The 18471-nt window shown below is 40.4% G+C and overlaps 1 pseudogene; it reads right to left on the reverse strand.

Annotated features, from left to right (window-relative positions):
• Positions 1-208: 208 nt before the first annotated feature.
• Positions 209-18471, reverse strand: part of LOC109568784 (heterogeneous nuclear ribonucleoprotein A1-like) — a 60219-nt pseudogene continuing 41956 nt past the window's right edge.

An 18471-nucleotide genomic window follows, 5' to 3' on the forward strand; every position in this document is an offset into this window, starting at 1 on the left:
CTTTACACTTTCCACAGAACAGAAACTAAAATAACCTGTTATACAATTAGTCACAAGTACAAGCCTTGAGTTTTTTGCCCAAACACATGAGTACTGTCTAAAACATGTCTTCTTTGTAGCAGCTAGGCCCTGCAACCACTGTTGGTGGAGTTCGCAAATCTGTTTTAACCTGTAGCTTCCCTGTCACTTCACTGACCCTTCTCTCCTGCTAAGCTTTGTTTCCTAGCAGTAATTAAAACCTTCGGCCACTGCCATAGCTACTGCTGCTGCTGGAACCACCATAGCCACCTTGGTTTTGTGCTTTGGCAAAGTATTGGCCGCCACCACCATAGGGGCCAGAACTTCTCCAAAGTTTCCTCCTTTCATGGGTCCAAAATTGGAAGATTGATTGCTGTAATTGCCAAAATATTTGTAGCTTCTGCCACCTCCAAAATTGCTTCCATCATTACCAAATCCATCATAACCATCTCCACTGCCACCATATCCACCACCACCATGGCTGCCACCAAAGCCATCTTGACCACTGAAGTTTCCTCCACAACCAAGGCTGTCATTCCCACCAAAACCACCTCCATGACCACCACCAAAGTTTCCAGAACTACTTCGACCTCTCTGGTTGGATGAAGCACTAGCCATCTCTTGCTTCAGTTCAGTTCAGTTCAGTCACTCAGTCGTGTCTGACTCTTTGCGACCCCATGAATCGCAGCACGCAAGGCCTCCCTGTCCATCACCAACTCCTGGAGTTCACCCAAACTCATGCCCATTGAGTCGGCGATGCCATCCAGCCATCTCATCCTCTGTCGTCCCCTTCTCCTCCTGCCCCTAATCCCTCCCAGTATCAGGGTCTTTTCCAATGACTCAACTCTTTGCATCAGGTGGCCAAAGTATTGGAGTTTCAGCTTCGACATCAGTCCTTACAATGAACACCCAGGACCGATCTCCTTTAGGATGGACTGGTTGGATCTCCTTGCAGTCCAAGGGACTCCCAAGAGTCTTCTCCAACACCACAGTTCAAAAGCATCAATTCTTCAGGGCTCAGCTTAGGGCTTTTCTCACTTCACAGTTGTGGCCATTAACAGTGTAGTATTTTCTGAATGACAGTCTTTTTTTTTTTTTTTTTTGCATTTTACCATTGCCATTTTTATTCTCTTTCCTTCTGAAATTGATCTTTCTTATTTTTCTTATATCAGTCTCCAAGTCCTTTTATCATTTTTTATTTCTTTTTATTTTATTTTATTTTATTTTTAAACTTTACATAATTGTATTAGTTTGGCCAAATATCAAAATGAATCTGCCACAGATATACATGTGTTCCCCATCCTGAACCCTCCTCCCTCCTCCCTCCCCATACCATCCCTCTGGGTCGTCCCAGTGCACTAGCCCCAAGCATCCAATATTGTGCATCGAACCTGGACTGGCAACTCGTTTCTTACATGATATTTTACATGTTTCAATGCCATTCTCCCAAATCTTCCCACCCTCTCCCTCTCCCACAGAGTCCATAAGACTGTTCTGTACATCAGTGTCTCTTTTGCTGTCTCGTACACCGGGTTATTGTTACCATCTTTCTAAATTCCATATATATGCATTAGTATACTGTATTTATGTTTTTCCTTCTGGCTTACTTCACTCTGTATAATAGGCTCCAGTTTCATCCACCTCATTAGAACTGATTCAAATGTATTCTTTTTAATGGCTGAGTAATACTCCATTGTGTATATGTACCACTGCTTTCTTATCCATTCATCTGCTGATGGACGTCTAGGTTGCTTCCATGTCCTGGCTATTATAAACAGTGCTGCAATGAACATTGGGGTACACGTGTCTCTTTCCCTTCTGGTTTCCTCAGTGTGTATGCCCAGCAGTGGGATTGCTGGATCATAAGGCAGTTCTATTTCCAGTTTTTTAAGGAATCTCCACACTGTTCTCCATAGTGGCTGTACTAGTTTGCATTCCCACCAACAGTGTAAGAGGGTTCCCTTTTCTCCACACCCTCTCCAGCATTTATTATTTGTAGACTTTTGGATCGCAGCCATTCTGACTGGTGTGAAATGGTACCTCATAGTGGTTTTGATTTGCATTTCTCTGATAATGAGTGATGTTGAGCATCTTTTCATGTGTTTGTTAGCCATCTGTATGTCTTCTTTGGAGAAATGTCTATTTAGTTCTTTGGCCCATTTTTTGATTGGGTCGTTTATTTTTTCTGGAGTTGAGCTGTAGGAGTTGCCTGTATATTTTTGAGATTAGTTGTTTGTCGGTTGCTTCATTTGCTATTATTTTCTCCCATTCTGAAGGCTGTCTTTTCACCTTGCTAATAGTTTCCTTTGATGTGCAGAAGCTTTTAAGGTTAATTAGGTCCCATTTGTTTATTTTTGCTTTTATTTCCAATATTCTGGGAGGTGGGTCATAGAGGATCCTGCTGTGATGTATGTCAGAGAGTGTTTTGCCTATGTTCTCCTCTAGGAGTTTTATAGTTTCTGGTCTTACGTTGAGATCTTTAATCCATTTTGAGTTTATTTTTGTGTATGGTGTTAGAAAGTGTTCTAGTTTCATTCTTTTACAAGTGGTTGACCAGATTTCCCAGCACCACTTGTTAAAGAGATTGTCTTTAATCCATTGTATATTCTTGCCTCCTTTGTCAAAGATAAGGGTTCCATATGTGCGTGGATTTATCTCTGGGCCTTCTATTTTATTCCATTGATCAATATTTCTGTCTTTGTGCCAGTACCATACTGTCTTGATAACTGTGGCTTTGTAGTAGAGCCTGAAGTCAGATAGGTTGATTCCTCCAGTTCCATTCTTGTTTCTCAAGATCGCTTTGGCTATTCGAGGTTTTTTGTATTTCCATACAAATTGTGAAATTATTTGTTCTAGCTCTGTGAAGAATACTGTTGGTAGCTTGATAGGGATTGCGTTGAATCTATAAATTGCTTTGGGTAGTATACTGAATGACAGTCTTGTCTATGGAGTCATGGTCATCAAAGGTTACAAAAGCAAAGGCTCTCTTTTTGCCACTGCCTCAGTCAATCATGATTTCAATCACTTCAGTTTTCTTATATCCTTCAAAATAATCTCTCAGGTAATGTTCTTCCTGTCTTCTTTAATGCCACCAACAAAAATCTTTTTCACAGTTAAGTGGGCACCAGGTCTTTGGGAACCTTCTCTTGAGACAGCCCTCTTTGGTTCCACACCTCTTCCATCCACCTTGTGTGGCCTTGCATTCATGGCTATATTCACCTTCTCCATCGTGGCGTATGTGACAAACCTGAAGCCTCTGGAGCGCTTGGTGTTTGGATCCCTCATTACCACACAGTCTGTGACCATTCTCCATTGCTCAAAATGGCTCCTCAAACTCTCATTGGTTGTTTCAAAGCTCAGTCCTCCAATGAAGAGCTTCCACAGCTGTTTGGACTCTTTGGGAGACTCTGACTTAGACGTGATGGCAGTGGACAGGGGGGAAAGACTTCAATGATGCTTTCCCGGCTGCCTCCACAAGCAGAAAAGCACCTTCCAATAATTATTTGCCTTTATACATGGTTGAGATCAAACTGTACCCCAAATTTTATATCCTACCTTTTAACTTACCAACGTTTTATAATAATCATTTTTCCATTTTATTTAAAAATTCTATGTGTTAATACAACAAAAGCTAAACAATAAAAAGACAGTAAAGGAGGCAATGAGACATGAAAAGAAGGTGTCTATGACAGTGACTTGCCCCCAATTTTGCTCCCTCAAATCTGTCCTCCACACCACAGCTAGTTTTCTCTCTAATGTTAAGGCTATCATGATATTCCTTTGCTTACAATTCCCAGTGGCTCCTACTTCCTATAGACATCCTAGTTCCTTTGCAGGGCACACCATGTGCCATATGAGCCAGCTATACTTCAGGCTTGGAGGCCTTGAAGAAACCTTTAAGGCTCCCTCCCACATTCCCATACCCTAGTTTTTTTTTTGTTTTTCTTAATTGAGGTTTAATTGGAATATAACATTATATTAGTTCCATGTATACAAAGTAGTGATTGAATATTTTTATATATTTCAAAATGATCACCATAATAAGTCTAATTAACATTCAACACTGCATACAGTTTAAAAGGGCTTCCCTGGTGGTTCATCTGGGAAAGAATCTGCCTGCAATACAGGAGACCTAGGTTCCATCCCTTCGTTGGAAAGAGCTCCTGGAGAAGGGAAAGGCTACCCACTCTAATATTCTGGCCTAGAGAATCAGTCCAGGGTCGAAAAGAGTCGGACACAACTGAGTGACTTCCACTTTCACTTTCTATAGTTTACAAACAGTTGATGTGTGTGTGATGAGGACTTTTATGATCTACTCTGTTAGGAACTTTCAAATATTCAATACAATATTGTTCACCATGGTCACCATGCTATACATTACCTCCTCATGACTTATTTTATAACTGGACATTTGTACCTTTTGCCATTTTACTCACCCCTACCTCACCCCATACTTCACCTCCCCACTGTAGGCAACTGTCAATCTCTTCTCTGTATCTATGAGCTTGTTTTTTTTTTTTTTTTTAATTCTAATTCCACATGTAAATAAGAATATGTAGTATTTTTATTTCTGACTTATTTCACTTTGCATTATGCCCTCAAGTTTCATCCTCACAAATGGCAAGATTTAGTTCTTTTTTTATATCTAAATAGTATTTAGACATAAAATAAAAAATAAAAATAAATAAATAAAACACCCATACCCTAGTTTTTGATAGTCCTTTTTCCTGGAATGCTTTCTCTTTCCTTTCCCCCCAGATTAACCTGTTAAAGAATCAACAGTTTAATCCTTTAAGCTTCTACTCAGAAATTGTTTCCTCCAGGAAGAATTTTTCCTTGGACTCCACCACACTCTGAGCTGGATATCTGAGCCCCATTTGTGGCATTATGTGACACCCTGGAGCAAGAAAAAATTGGGGGAATAAACGCATTCAAGGACAAGGCCAGCCTAGACATTACATTTGAATATTCCCCAGCCTTGCTTTATGGAGTCTAATTCAACTCTGGAGTGATCTTGTGGAATTCCATAGGAATCTCGGAACAGAATTTCCCTAGATCATGAGAGATCCCTGGGGGAGGGCAGCTTGTGACTGTCTCTCTTTTTCTATCTCTCCCAATAGACTACCAGGTTTCCTACTACAGAAGTCAGTCTGTGTCTTAGAAGAGTTTTCAAAAAGTTTTTTTTTTGTTTGTTTTTCCCCTTGCTGCTGGGATCACCAATAGTTCTCTTTAGCTTCTGGCTTAGGTTAGTAAGAAAAATTCCCTGCAAGTTAATACTACTTTTATTAGTTCTCTATTCCTTAGTATGAATGAGGGTCTGAAAGAAGGATTCAGTGAAGGAAGATAAAACAGAACACCCTGAAATTTGCCAAAGTCCCTCCTTGACTACATCTCACCCTCAGAGTTGTAATCAACCCCAAGAGAGTGAGCCTGGGGACCTGGGCCTGCAAACCCACCAGTACTTCTACTAGGCCATAAGAGCAATTCCTACACGTTTGCTTTCACTTTCTGCTAAAGCAGCTAGCCAACACCCACTGGGCCTGATGTGGCTGTCTAAGCCCCATTCCTCCTCATTTAGAGATCATGCAGGGACTATTTTTGTACCCCACTCTGATATCTGGACATCTCCAAATGTGGTTTGAAAAATTCCTCTTGCCTGAGGATTTGTTCCCTGTGGAGGATGCAGCAGCTAAAATCGTAAGGAATGTATCTGCCATTCTCTGAATCCTTTGTAGCTAAGTTAAGTCACTTATTTAAGCAATCCCTGCCTCTTTATGAATGGGACAGAGTCTATCTATAGCTATTTTTTACCTTAATGTCTTGTTCAAAATCAAGGTACCCTGTTGCAAACATTACCTCCAGTCCATTTAATGAAGATTTTTTTTTTTTTTGCAGGGGGGGCGGCGGGTGTTGGGGGAATCTCTTCATGAGACAGCTTACTGAAACCAGCATCCAAAATAGCTTAGCTGTCTAAGAAAATATCATACCATTAACAGAAGGAACTGGGACCAGAGGCCAGGCTGGGAATTAAGGTTGCTGGGGTGATATTCTGCTTTCTTATACAAGCTGTGGTATTTTTGAATAAAATCATTTCACCAATGAGTTTCAATTTCTTCCTAAATTAGAAAACTGGTACCTCCTTCCTTCTTCCAGAGGCTGATGGAGAGCAGTTGACAAATGTCCCCAAGGCTTTGGAGTTATGTAGTTGCTTTTTCTAGCAGCATCTCTTTCTCAGTAAAGGTTCTCAGAGGCTCAGTGTGGCTCAGGTAAAAATTGCCTTTCATCTATTTCTTCCTTGCTTTCCAGATAATCTGTGGCTAAAATTAGCAATGCTTAGTTCAGTAAAAAATATTGTTACAGCGGCAGCCATGGAAACGGTGTCTGAGCAGCTTCCCCTTCAGGGAGCTGACTTTTGTGGGATATGCTTTCTTGCTGATTAAATGAAACAACTCACTGCTTTTGAAGCTGAGGTCTGAAATTAGTTAAGAGTACGGGCAAATCTTCCAAAAGAACCATCCTCCCCATTTCTCCTCTTTCTTTCCATTAAGGAAAGAAAAAAGTATATCTCAAATTAGGTGTCAGATTTTGCTTTGAATAGAGTATAGGAAGATTAATCTGTTGACCCATCATCCTACATTTGAGTTGTCTTTTCACAGAAATAGTGGATAATGCTATTAATGCTGATGCCTTTCTCATATATCTTCTTATAGTTTACCAAAAATGCTTTCCTGTGTGCTCAAATGCCACTGAAGTCTTCTGATCAGTGGAGAAGATAGAGAGAGCATAATGAGGACATTCCTGATCAGACAAGGAAAGAGGCTCAGCCATTCTAGCCCACATGGCAAGTAATTAGAGGAGATGGGATGAAAATTCTCTCACCTCTGATTGCATTATTCTTTTACATTCCCTGGCCAATCTCCTTGTGCCTGAGGTAGTGAATTCAAGCGGCCAAGGTCAGACTCACATCCAGTTGAGTCTGAATTTGGTAAACTTTCAACTTTGCCTTTGTCAACTTCCCTGACTAGCAGGGTCTCCCCTGCTTCAGAGAGTAGAGCCCTCCTGATGCTCCCTGGGGAGAAGTCTGCATTTGAATTCCACTTTCTGATCTGTCTGCCTTCCCTCCAAAGGACCCTTCCTCTGGGTCCTTATTTTCCTCCAGTTTCCATCATCTTAATTCATCAGTTCTCATGTCTTTCTTTATGGTCTCTGTTCTCCTGGCAACTTCTCTGAGAAGTTTATTTTTCTAAATGTGTTTATAAGGCTAATGAATTAATGAATGCCAGGACAGGGGCACTTCTTTTAACAGACTCTAATTACTTTGGTTCTAGTAAAGGGCTCCTTCACATAATTTTGGCCAACCCAGGACAGATCAGGAGCCAGGCTCCAAAGTTTTCCCCTGTGGCCAGAGTGGAGATTGAAGGAAGGGTAATGATTTTAGGGAGAAGGAGGGCAATAGACTATTCTTGTGGGAAATTTTTTCCTTTTGCCTTTTGATAGAGCATCCGTAGGAAATTGTAGTTCACAGTATTTGAAGGATTTAAGCCCTTACTGCCACTATGAATCATCATAGGTTTCTCCCCCTTCTTCATTCTACCTCCCCTATCCTAAATGCTCCAGTAGTTCCCCAAGAGGCTCAGGGCCAGAGCAGGGTTCCTGATCACGACAGTCCTTGAAGTCAGACATAGCTGGCTCCTTCTCTCCCTCCAGTGCCAGACCAGAGATTCATCACTGATTCTCATCCCACAATCCACATGCCACTTTATGAGGTAGGAATAGAGACAAACTCATCACAGTGTGGTTTCCTTGGCCCAGCAAGCATCCAAACCTGCACGCTAAGTTTTGTTCCCACTTTATGTAAGAGACAAAATGATGATTATTTGCTTATTTGCTGAGCTTTCAAACTCTGTGTCCTTATCAAATGCTCCCTGGCAGCAGAGGGTTCTTTGTCCTCAGAAGTTGTGGAGGACAGCTGGATTGTGGAAGTCCTCTCAGGTATATGATGCATTCACAGCTGCAGGAGATGTGTCAGGCCAGCAGTAATGCACAACTGTCATTGTGCATTACCAGTCGTCAGAGAAAACAGCCATACACATGACTTGCATTTCTGTGTTAGAAATTGTTTATCCTGAGTCTATGAACTTAATGGCTTCCTCTTCCATGAAATCCTCCCTGTGTCACTTCTACGCTCCTCTCTGTTTTCCTCTGGGTTCTCACAGTATCCCATGCTCGGCTCTAATGCCTCTTCAAACTGTGTTGTATTTACCTTGTTTTTAGCTTCCTCCTGGGAGAAACATATACTAATGCATCTGTTAAATGAGTTTAGACTAAAGGTTTATAAGAAAAGTCAAATGAAAAATACATCTCATTTTACAAATTAATTCTCATCAGCCGAAAGTGTCTGACAAGAAAGAGACTATGAAGCGTAGCTGATGCCATTGTTGTTGTTTTGGTTGCTAAGTCTTGTTCGACAGGTGCAAAGAGAATAAAGAGAGCATTGTGTGGAGGCCAATCTCTACTCAGGTGGGAGGACTACTGATTCCTGGGCTGCTTGTTGATTCAGGATAAGCTCCTAGACAGCAGCTAGCTGCTGCTGACAGCTGAGTACAGCTACCCGGGCCGGACAGTCCAACAAGGAGAGAGGCCTCAATTATGGGGTGAAAGACAAGGCCTGAATAGAATGTAAGCCCACCTAACCCTGTGTTGAGCCAAAATTGTATCCATTCATGGAGATGGGCTTTTTCTTATATACTTGTTTTAAATCTGCATCAGTGCACAGACACTCAGGCTGTCAAGGAAGTAGACACCTCAGAGATGCTTCCTCCCCACCGACTTCTCTTACCAGCACAGTTTTTCTTGGTCTCCTGCTCACCTTCATACACACCTCTGACCCAGTTCTGTCCACACCTGACATACACACTCATTCAGTTGCTTTTTCCCTTCCTTGGTTTGATTTCTACCAGACCTGTGAGGATTCTTCTGATGCAATTGGCTGTCAGCTCTGCTTACATTAGAAAGAGTTAAGAAAGAGTATAAGGGATAGCAAAGGAAATTTGGAGATAATATGGAAATTAAAGGAATTAAGTAACTTAAGTAGAATTATGAATTTCACATACATTGGGCTAAACTTAACTACCACAGGAAAACAATCATATGGATTTGAAACTATAGGGGAAATACTTGAAAACAGTTACTCTCAGATATTTGAGCACAGATATAAGCAATAGTATGGACTTCCCTGGTGGCTCAGATGGTAAAGCGTTTGCCTACAATGCAGGAGACCCGGATTCAGTCCCTGGGTTGGGAAGATCTCTTGGAGAAGGAAATGGCAACCCACTCCAGTATTCTTGCCTGGAAAATCCCACGGATGGAGGAACCCGGTAGGCTACAGTCCATGGGGGTCACAAAGAGTTGGACACGACTGAGTGACTTCACTTTCACTTTCTATAAGCAATGAATGGAAGGATTTTGCTACACTTTCTATCTGACTCTGGAGCAAAAATGAGGTTAGGGATGTTGACCTGGCATTTCAGTTGCAGTCTCAGTTCAGTTGCTCAGTTGTGTCCGACTCTTTGTGACCCCATGGACTACAGCACGCCAGGCTTCCCTGTCCATCATCCATCCTGGAGCCTACTCAAACTCATGTCCATAGCATTGGTGATGCCATCCAACCATCTCATCCTCTGTCATCCCCTTCTCTTCCCACCTTCAATCTTTCCCAGCAGCAGGGTCTTTTCCAGTGAGTTGGTTCTTCATATCAGGTGGCCAAAGTATTGGAATTCAGCTTCATCATCAGTCCTCCCAATGAATATTCAGAACTGATTTCCTTTAGGATGGACTGGTTGGATCACCTTGCAGTCCAAGGGACTCTCAAGAGTCTTCTCCAACACTAAGGTTCAAAAGCATCAATTCTTCTGTGCTCAGCTTTCTTCATACTCCAACCCTTACATCCATACATGACTACTGGAAAAAGTATAGCTTTGACTGGCATTCCAAAAGTTGGGCAAAACTGAATCTGGTCTACTGAATAACAAGTAGCACTCTCAATATATTCTTAAAACCTGACTGATACAGATCTATGCCTTCTTTGTTTCAACAACAGATTTTATTGTTCATTAAATCTTAGTTAAGTGTCTTACATATGCGGGGTTGTTTATGCCAGTTCAGTGAGTAAACAAGAGTGGATTCTTCCTCTCAAGAGCATGATGAATACTGACCTGAGCCAGCACTTCCTACATATGAATTCTTACTGGCACTGTATATGCACCTTTCTCTCCACCCAACCAACCAATGTACACATTCACCCACTCCATTCCCTGCCACTTATACACTCTATATTCCTCTGATGCAAGGACAAATATTTTTATAGCTCCATTTACCCCTTGGTGTCAGCAGACTTAAAATAGAACATACCTTTAAATTGTATTTTTCAAAGATGACTGCACCAATATATTCCATCCCAGATCCTCTGCTTACAAAGTGATGTTGACCCTCCTTCCATTGAGAAGTAGGGTCTTGTTCCCTCCCCTTGATTCTTAGTGGTCCTGTAACTACAAGCAAAGTGACACTATGTGACTTCTGAGGCTAAGGTGTAAACCGGCAATATGCCTCCAACTTGGTCCTTTTCAGATGCCTGAACTTGAAACTAGCCACTGTGTTGTGAGGAAGCCTGAGCTACATGGAGAGGCCACAGGTAAGCATTTCCACTGATAGCCCAGAGGAGGTGCTAAGAACTCAATTATGAGCTCACATCAACATCTTTAGACATGTAAGTGAATTACCCTTAATTATTCAACCCCTCCCTCCCACTCCTGAACCCCTCTACTGATTAATGCTTATAAAATCCATTTTCTCTGCTAAACCCTGCTCAAATTGCAGATTCAGGAGCTACACAAATGATCATTGTTTTAAGACTAAGTTTCGGGGTGGTGTGTTCAGAACAATGCCTATCTTATCCACTCCTTTGATGTATTAATTAGCAGTCACATCTTCTCATCCCAGCCGGACTGTAGGTTCCTTAGAATCTGGAGTTTTAAGTCTAAACTTCCAGAACATTCTTTCATACTATGTTATATTTCAGTCAAACTAAATTTCTTCTTCTTTCTGTATTTAATCTTAGACTCCCAGTCTTTGTATACTTGATCATCCTATCTCTTTTTTTGTGCACACTCTTTTTTCCATCTATATTCTCCAAAGTCTCATTGATTTTCAAGACTGAGTCACATGCCAGGAAGAATTTCCTGATTCCTCCTGTCAGAAGAGATGCCTCCCTTTTCTGAATTCCCAGAGCATTATAGATAAATTTCTTTTATCAATATTATCATCTTTTACCTTATATCACAGCTACTTGTTTACAGATGTTTCTCTACTTCTAGACTGTCTTATTTGTCCTTACATCCATTTATACAAAAGTATCTATGGAAAGTCTACTACTTGCCATACAATCTACAAGGCACAGGGAAAAGAACAGTGAACAAAGAAAGACATGATCCTGTCCTGATAGATCTTCCCGTTTAGTGAAGGAAGCACAATAAATAAATACACAAACGTTTGACAATCACTCTCTTTTAAGGGTTTTAACCACGTCAGTCACACCCAGGACCTCATGCAATACTCTATTTCCTTTGCAGTCTTGGAAGGCAACGTGGGATCATCAGAGATATCAGTTTGAACTCTGTCTCACCTGTGAATATGAAGCAAGGGCTTCACCTCTCCATGCTTGATTTCTCTCATGGAGCAAATGAAGGTAACTTTATCTGCTTTATACTTTTTAAAGTATTAATGAGAAAATTTATGTGAGCTCTGCCTTTGTGCTGGTCACACAACGAAATCATATAGCCTTTTGTCCCCAGCTTCTCTTGCTTAATATAGAGCTCAGCCTTCAGTTTGTATTCACCTAATGAGGCTGACCATGACATCAAATACTCAGACCCCATCCTTCCCTTGTACATGAAACTCCTTTTATGGTTGAATAGCACTCAATTTTTTTTCTTGGGGCAACTTCAGCCAGTGGCACTGGAGGGAAAGAAAGACCTCAGTCTTCGTCATATGGCTGACTCCTACTCATTGTACAAAATGTAACCAAAATGGCATTTCTTTAGGGAGACTGTGACCACCACCCACTCCAGTCCTCATTAGACTGTGTCAGTTCCCTCCTTTTCAGACTACACAGAACCCTACAGCTCTCCTTCACAATACTTGTCACAACTGGAACTGATTGAATTTAAAAAAAAAATGAATTTTAAAAACTATCACACTCCCATTAGATTCTAAGCATGATTAAGGCAGGGGCCAAGGTCTGTTGCTGCCATGACGACTAGTACTGGCAAGTAAAGTCAAGTCCTTGCCATATAGAAAATACTCAAGAAATATTTATACAATTAATGAATTGGAAAAAGCTTTGCAGCTGGAACCCCAAGAAAGAAGTGAGCTCAACAATTGTTAGAAACCATTTTCTTTCAGCATTTTTTCATGATCAATTCTCAGAAGATTCTGAAGTCAGAAGGTGGGATCTTCCTTTAATGGGCCCAAAGAAAGAATGATTAATTTTATTTTGTCAATAAACAAGTTTTTCTGAACAGTGCCTCTGGGTTTCCTGATATGATCTATGAAAGGTATAAGAAATTAACGTCCTAAAGTTAGATGGTTTAGTCAGACCAGCAAGCTGTTTTAAGCCATGTCTGTAATAGCAAACCTAAAAGGTAACTGACAATTTGAGAGACTCATGCTGTACTAACTACAGTTCCTGAGACAGTTATACTGTGGTACCATAAGCCTTCTAGAGATGTAAAACCCCAAGATCTTTTGAAACTAAGAGGCTTACAAATTTTTAACTTAAAAAAAAATAAGTAGCAGCTGTCTTGCCTGCATATGTGTGTTCTCAGTTGCTTCAGTCGTGTCTGACTCATTACCATCTATGGACTGTAGACCGCCAGACTCCTCTGTCCATGAGACTTTCCATGCAAGAATACTGGAGTGAGTTGCTGTGCCCTCCTCCAGGGGATCTTCCCAACCCAGGAACTGAACCCATATCTCCTGTATCTCTTGCATTGCAGGCAGATTCTTTACCCTCTGAGCCCCTAGGGAAGCCCATCTTGCCCTGCCATGGGCATTTAACTGGCCATTGTCCCAACACATACTAAAATATTTTTATATTTCATATATGTATATATATATTATATTATATATTATAGTTGTGTTTTTTGCTCAAAGCCAAAAAGTTGTAATAAAATATCTTTTTTTCTTGGAAGTATGAGACCAATTATAGCAAAGTAAACAAGAAAAGTAAAACTTGGATCCTTTTTTTTTGTTGCAAATATTAGCATTGATTATTTCTCTAGCAATATGAGGACAAAATCCCTGTAGGGTCTAGCTAAATAAACACTATATTTCTTACTACTAAAACACAGGGCATGGTTCCAGATCTGCTTCCCAGCTTGTAACTGGACTTGCTGAATCTTCACTGTCTAAGGTTGAATTTAATCAAAATTAACACATCTACTGACCTAATTCCCCTATGAAAAGAAAGATTTGTTAGAAGATTAGACCATGATTTTAACTCAAGTTCTATAAATACATAAAATCTCATTTATTGTTTGTATTTTAATATGTTGAAAGTGGCTCTTCACTTTCTGCCATAAGGGTGGTGTCATCTGCATATCTGAGGTTATTGAGATTTCTCCCGGCAATCTTGATTCCAGCTTGTATTTCTTCCAGTCCAGCGTTTCTCATGATGTACTCTGCATAGAAGTTAAATAAGCAGGGTGATAATATACAGCCTTGATGTACTCCTTTTAGTTCACCTTAATTAAAAAAAACACTTATGATTTGCACTTGACTATGAAATCCCTGCTTTGTCTCAATCATTAATATGATAAAATGAACTTTTTCTCTTGTTAGTAAGTTTTTTGAGCCAAAAATTAAAAACTTCGATTTAAAGAATCACACTAACATTAATTTGCAGAGGAGGAAACAGAACCCCCCAAAAGCATCTGTCTCAAAGACAGTGAGGAAGACTGCAGCAGTGCTCAGGAAAAAAGGCAGACATTCTGACCCTGATTGTAATACATTTAATACTACCTCATAGCATAATTATTCAAAAATTATTTAACAGGTCCAGACAAAATTTATAAAATCTAGAAAAGTAAAATAAATTATCATAGGTAAATTTGAACAATTCACATTCTGTAACAAAATAGAATCCTAACATTGTCTTCAAGATGATGTATCTAGACTTCATGGTTTAATCCAAAAATGTACTTCAATGTTCTTTTAAAAATAAGCCATACTATGAAATGATATGGGAGAAGGCAATGGCACCCCACTCCAGTACTCTTGCCTGGAAAATCCCATGGACGGAGGAGCCTGGTGGGCTGCAGTCCATGGGGTCGTTAGGAGTCGTACACGACTGAGCAACTTCACCTTCACTTTTCACTTTCATGCATTGGAGAAGGAAATGGCAACCCACTCCAGTGTTCTTGACTGGAGAATCCCAGAGACGGGGGAGCCTGGTGGGCTGCCATCTGTGGGTTCGCACAGAGTTGGACACGACTGAAATGACTTAGCAGCAGCAGCAGCAGCATGACATGATATGCTGACTTAGCATTAGAGGCAATAATATGTTTGGGGTGTTTGGGGTGGAAAACAGTTTTACACTACATGTGATAATGTACTATTATTAATTCAGCACAGTTACTGTGCTGTGTGACAGCAGGGTCCTGAATTATTTTCTTTTTTTTTTTTTCTGTTTTGTTGATTTATTTGGCTACACCAGGTCTTAGTTACAGCATGAGAACTTTTTTTTTTTTTTTCCTAATTTTATTTTATTTTTAAACTTTACATAATTGTATTAGTTTTGCCAAATATCAAAATGAATCCGCCACGGGTATACATGTGTTCCCCATCCTGAACCCTCCTCCCTCCTCCCTCCCCATACCATCCCTCTGGGTCGTCCCTGTGCACTAGCCCCAAGCATCCAGTATTGTGCATCGAACCTGGACTGGCAACTCGTTTCTTACATGATATTTTACATGTTTCAATGCCATTCTCTCAAATCTTCCCACCCTCTCCCTCTCCCACAGAGTACATAAGACTGTTCTATACATCAGTGTCTCTTTTGCTGTCTCGTACACCGGGTTATTGTTACCATCTTTCTAAATTCCATATATATGCATTAGTATACTGTATTTATGTTTTTCCTTCTGGCTTACTTCACTCTGTATAATAGGCTCCAGTTTCATCCACCTCATTAGAACTGATTCAAATGTATTCTTTTTAATGGCTGAGTAATACTCCATTGTGTATATGTACCACTGCTTTCTTATCCATTCATCTGCTGATGGACATCTAGGTTGCTTCCATGTCCTGGCTATTATAAACAGTGCTGCGATGAACATTGGGGTACACGTGTCTCTTTCCCTTCTGGTTTCCTTAGTGTGTATGCCCAGCAGTGGGATTGCTGGATCATAAGGCAGTTCTATTTCCAGTTTTTTAAGGAATCTCCACACTGTTCTCCATAGTGGCTGTACTAGTTTGCATTCCCACCAACAGTGTAAGAGGGTTCCCTTTTCTCCACACCCTCTCCAGCATTTATTATTTGTAGACTTTTGGATCGCAGCCATTCTGACTGGTGTGAAATGGTACCTCATAGTGGTTTTGATTTGCATTTCTCTGATAATGAGTGATGTTGAGCATCTTTTCATGTGTTTGTTGGCCATCTGTATGTCTTCTTTGGAGAAATGTCTATTTAGTTCTTTGGCCCATTTTTTGATTGGGTCGTTTATTTTTCTGGAGTTGAGCTGTAGGAGTTGCTTGTATATTTTTGAGATTAGTTGTTTGTCTGTTGCTTCATTTGCTATTATTTTCTCCCATTCTGAAGGCTGTCTTTTCACCTTGCTAATAGTTTCCTTTGATGTGCAGAAGCTTTTAAGGTTAATTAGGTCCCATTTGTTTATTTTTGCTTTTATTTCCAATATTCTGGGAGGTGGGTCATAGAGGATCCTGCTGTGATGTATGTCAGAGAGTGTTTTGCCTATGTTCTCCTCTAGGAGTTTTATAGTTTCTGGTCTTACGTTTAGATCTTTAATCCATTTTGAGTTTATTTTTGTGTATGGTGTTAGAAAGTGTTCTAGTTTCATTCTTTTACAAGTGGTTGACCAGATTTCCCAGCACCACTTGTTAAAGATTGTCTTTAATCCATTGTATATTCTTGCCTCCTTTGTCAAAGATAAGGTGTCCATAGGTGTGTGGATTTATCTCTGGGCTTTCTATTTTATTCCATTGATCAATATTTCTGTCTTTGTGCCAGTACCATACTGTCTTGATAACTGTGGCTTTGTAGTAGAGCCTGAAGTCAGGTAGGTTGATTCCTCCAGTTCCATTCTTCTTTCTCAAGATCGCTTTGGCTATTCGAGGTTTTTTGTATTTCCATACAAATTGTGAAATTATTTGTTCTAGCTCTGTGAAGAATACTGTTGGTAGCTTGATAGAGATTGCGTTGAATCTATAAATTGCTTTGGGTAGTATACTCATTTTCACTATATTGATTCTTCCAATCCATGAACATGGTATATTTCTCCATCTATTAGTGTCCTCTTTGATTTCTTTCACCAGTGTTTTATAGTTGTCTATATATAGGTCTTTAGTTCTGAATTATTTTCTGATGGAAATTTGAGGAATGAGTCACCACTTAGTCACTTTAAATGGCTTACTTTTTCCATCCACTTATAATTATGAGTTAGCATTATAGTCAATATTATGTTTTCATGATATAGCCTATGTTTAAAAAATCATAGAATTACAATACTGGACTAAGCCATGAAGCTTAGGTACCAGGCCTTAGTGTTAGAAATCCATTTCCTTATCTAATAGAACTGGAGCTTTTGTTTAAGCTTAATTTACTTATTTTATTTTACCTTTTTAATGCTTTTATAAATTTAACTTAAAGATTTTTGGATAAATTACAATGTCGTGTTAAAAGTGTTGAGTGTTGAGGCTCCAAATGAATCAAATTCAATGTGCAAGTAGTGGTTCTCTGTGATTCATGAAAAGTGAAAACAAAAGTCGCTCAGTCTGTCTGACTCTTTGAGACCCCATGGACTACACAGCCCATGGAATTCTCCAGGCCAGAATACTGGCATGGGCAGCCTTTCTCTTCTCCAGGGGATCTCCCCAACCCAGGGATCAAACCCAGGTCTCCCACATTGCAGGCAGATTCTTTACCAACTGAGGCACCAGGGGAGCCCAAGAATACTGGAGTGGGTAGCCTATCCCTTCTCCAGGGGATCTTCCCGACCCAGGAATCGAACTGGGGTCTCCTGCATTGCAGGCAGATTATTTACCAGCTATGATTCATAAATGGATACAAAATAACAAATGTTTCCCAGATAATAAGCAGATACAGAGCCTGATCTCTCTCTCTCTCTCTCTCTCTCTCTCTCTCTCTCTCTCTCTCTCTCTCTCTCTCTCTCTCCCTGAAATGACTAAAAGGGAAGAGCCAAAGAGTAAGCAGGCTTCAGGTCTGACATTCTAGATAACAGCTGTTCATGTTTGTAGTAATTTCCAGTCTGTATACAATCCCAGCTGTTCTGGGTAGAATCAGATGCTAGATGCTGTCATAGTATCCTTGACACCTCTTACTTCCTGAAACACCCTCTGTGTTTGGACAGCTCCAAATTACTACCCTACTGCACCTGCCAATGCAGGAGACGTAAGAGACTTGGGTTTGATCCCTGGGTTGGGAATATCCCCTGGAGGAGGAAATGGCAACCTACTCCGGTATTCTTGCTCCCATGTACAGAGGAGCCTGGCGGGCTACAGTCCATGGGATCGCAGAGTCGGACACCACTGAACTAACTTGGTACTTGGCAGGGCACCACTTCTAAAGGGTGCTTTATATCTGGGTGTGTATTGATCCCTCTGGAACAGTGTAGCTTTCAAACCTTGAGGAAATCTACAGTTAGGAACACACTTAACACTGTGATTCACTAAACATATATATAATATCAAAATAAAAATCACAAAAAATACTCATTATTGATACCTGTGATTTTATATTCTATTTAATTCTTAAATGAGAATCACAGCCACCTGAATATTCCATGTTTAAATGTGGATGGAATTCCCAGGTGGTGCAGTGGTAAAGGATCTCCCTACCAATGCAGGAGACATAGGTTCGATCCCTGGGTGGGGAAGATGCTGTGGGATGGGAAACGGCACCCCACTCAAGTATTCTTGCCTGGGAAATCCTGTGGACAGAGGAGCCTGATGGGCTACAGTTCTTGGGTTTGCAAAGAGTTGGACATGACTGAGCGCTGCATCTTCCCTCACCCCACCAGTGTGGATCAACTTGCCATCTGAAGAACATTGCTTTAGAAGAAGCAACTATATGGAGACATCATTTTCAATAAATATATTTTTTTTAAGAATTTAAAGAAATTTCAGGTTTAGAAGAGTGAA

This window comes from Bos indicus, chromosome 15 (assembly GCF_029378745.1).
Source record: "Bos indicus isolate NIAB-ARS_2022 breed Sahiwal x Tharparkar chromosome 15, NIAB-ARS_B.indTharparkar_mat_pri_1.0, whole genome shotgun sequence".
Classification (NCBI taxonomy): Eukaryota; Metazoa; Chordata; class Mammalia; order Artiodactyla; family Bovidae; genus Bos; species Bos indicus.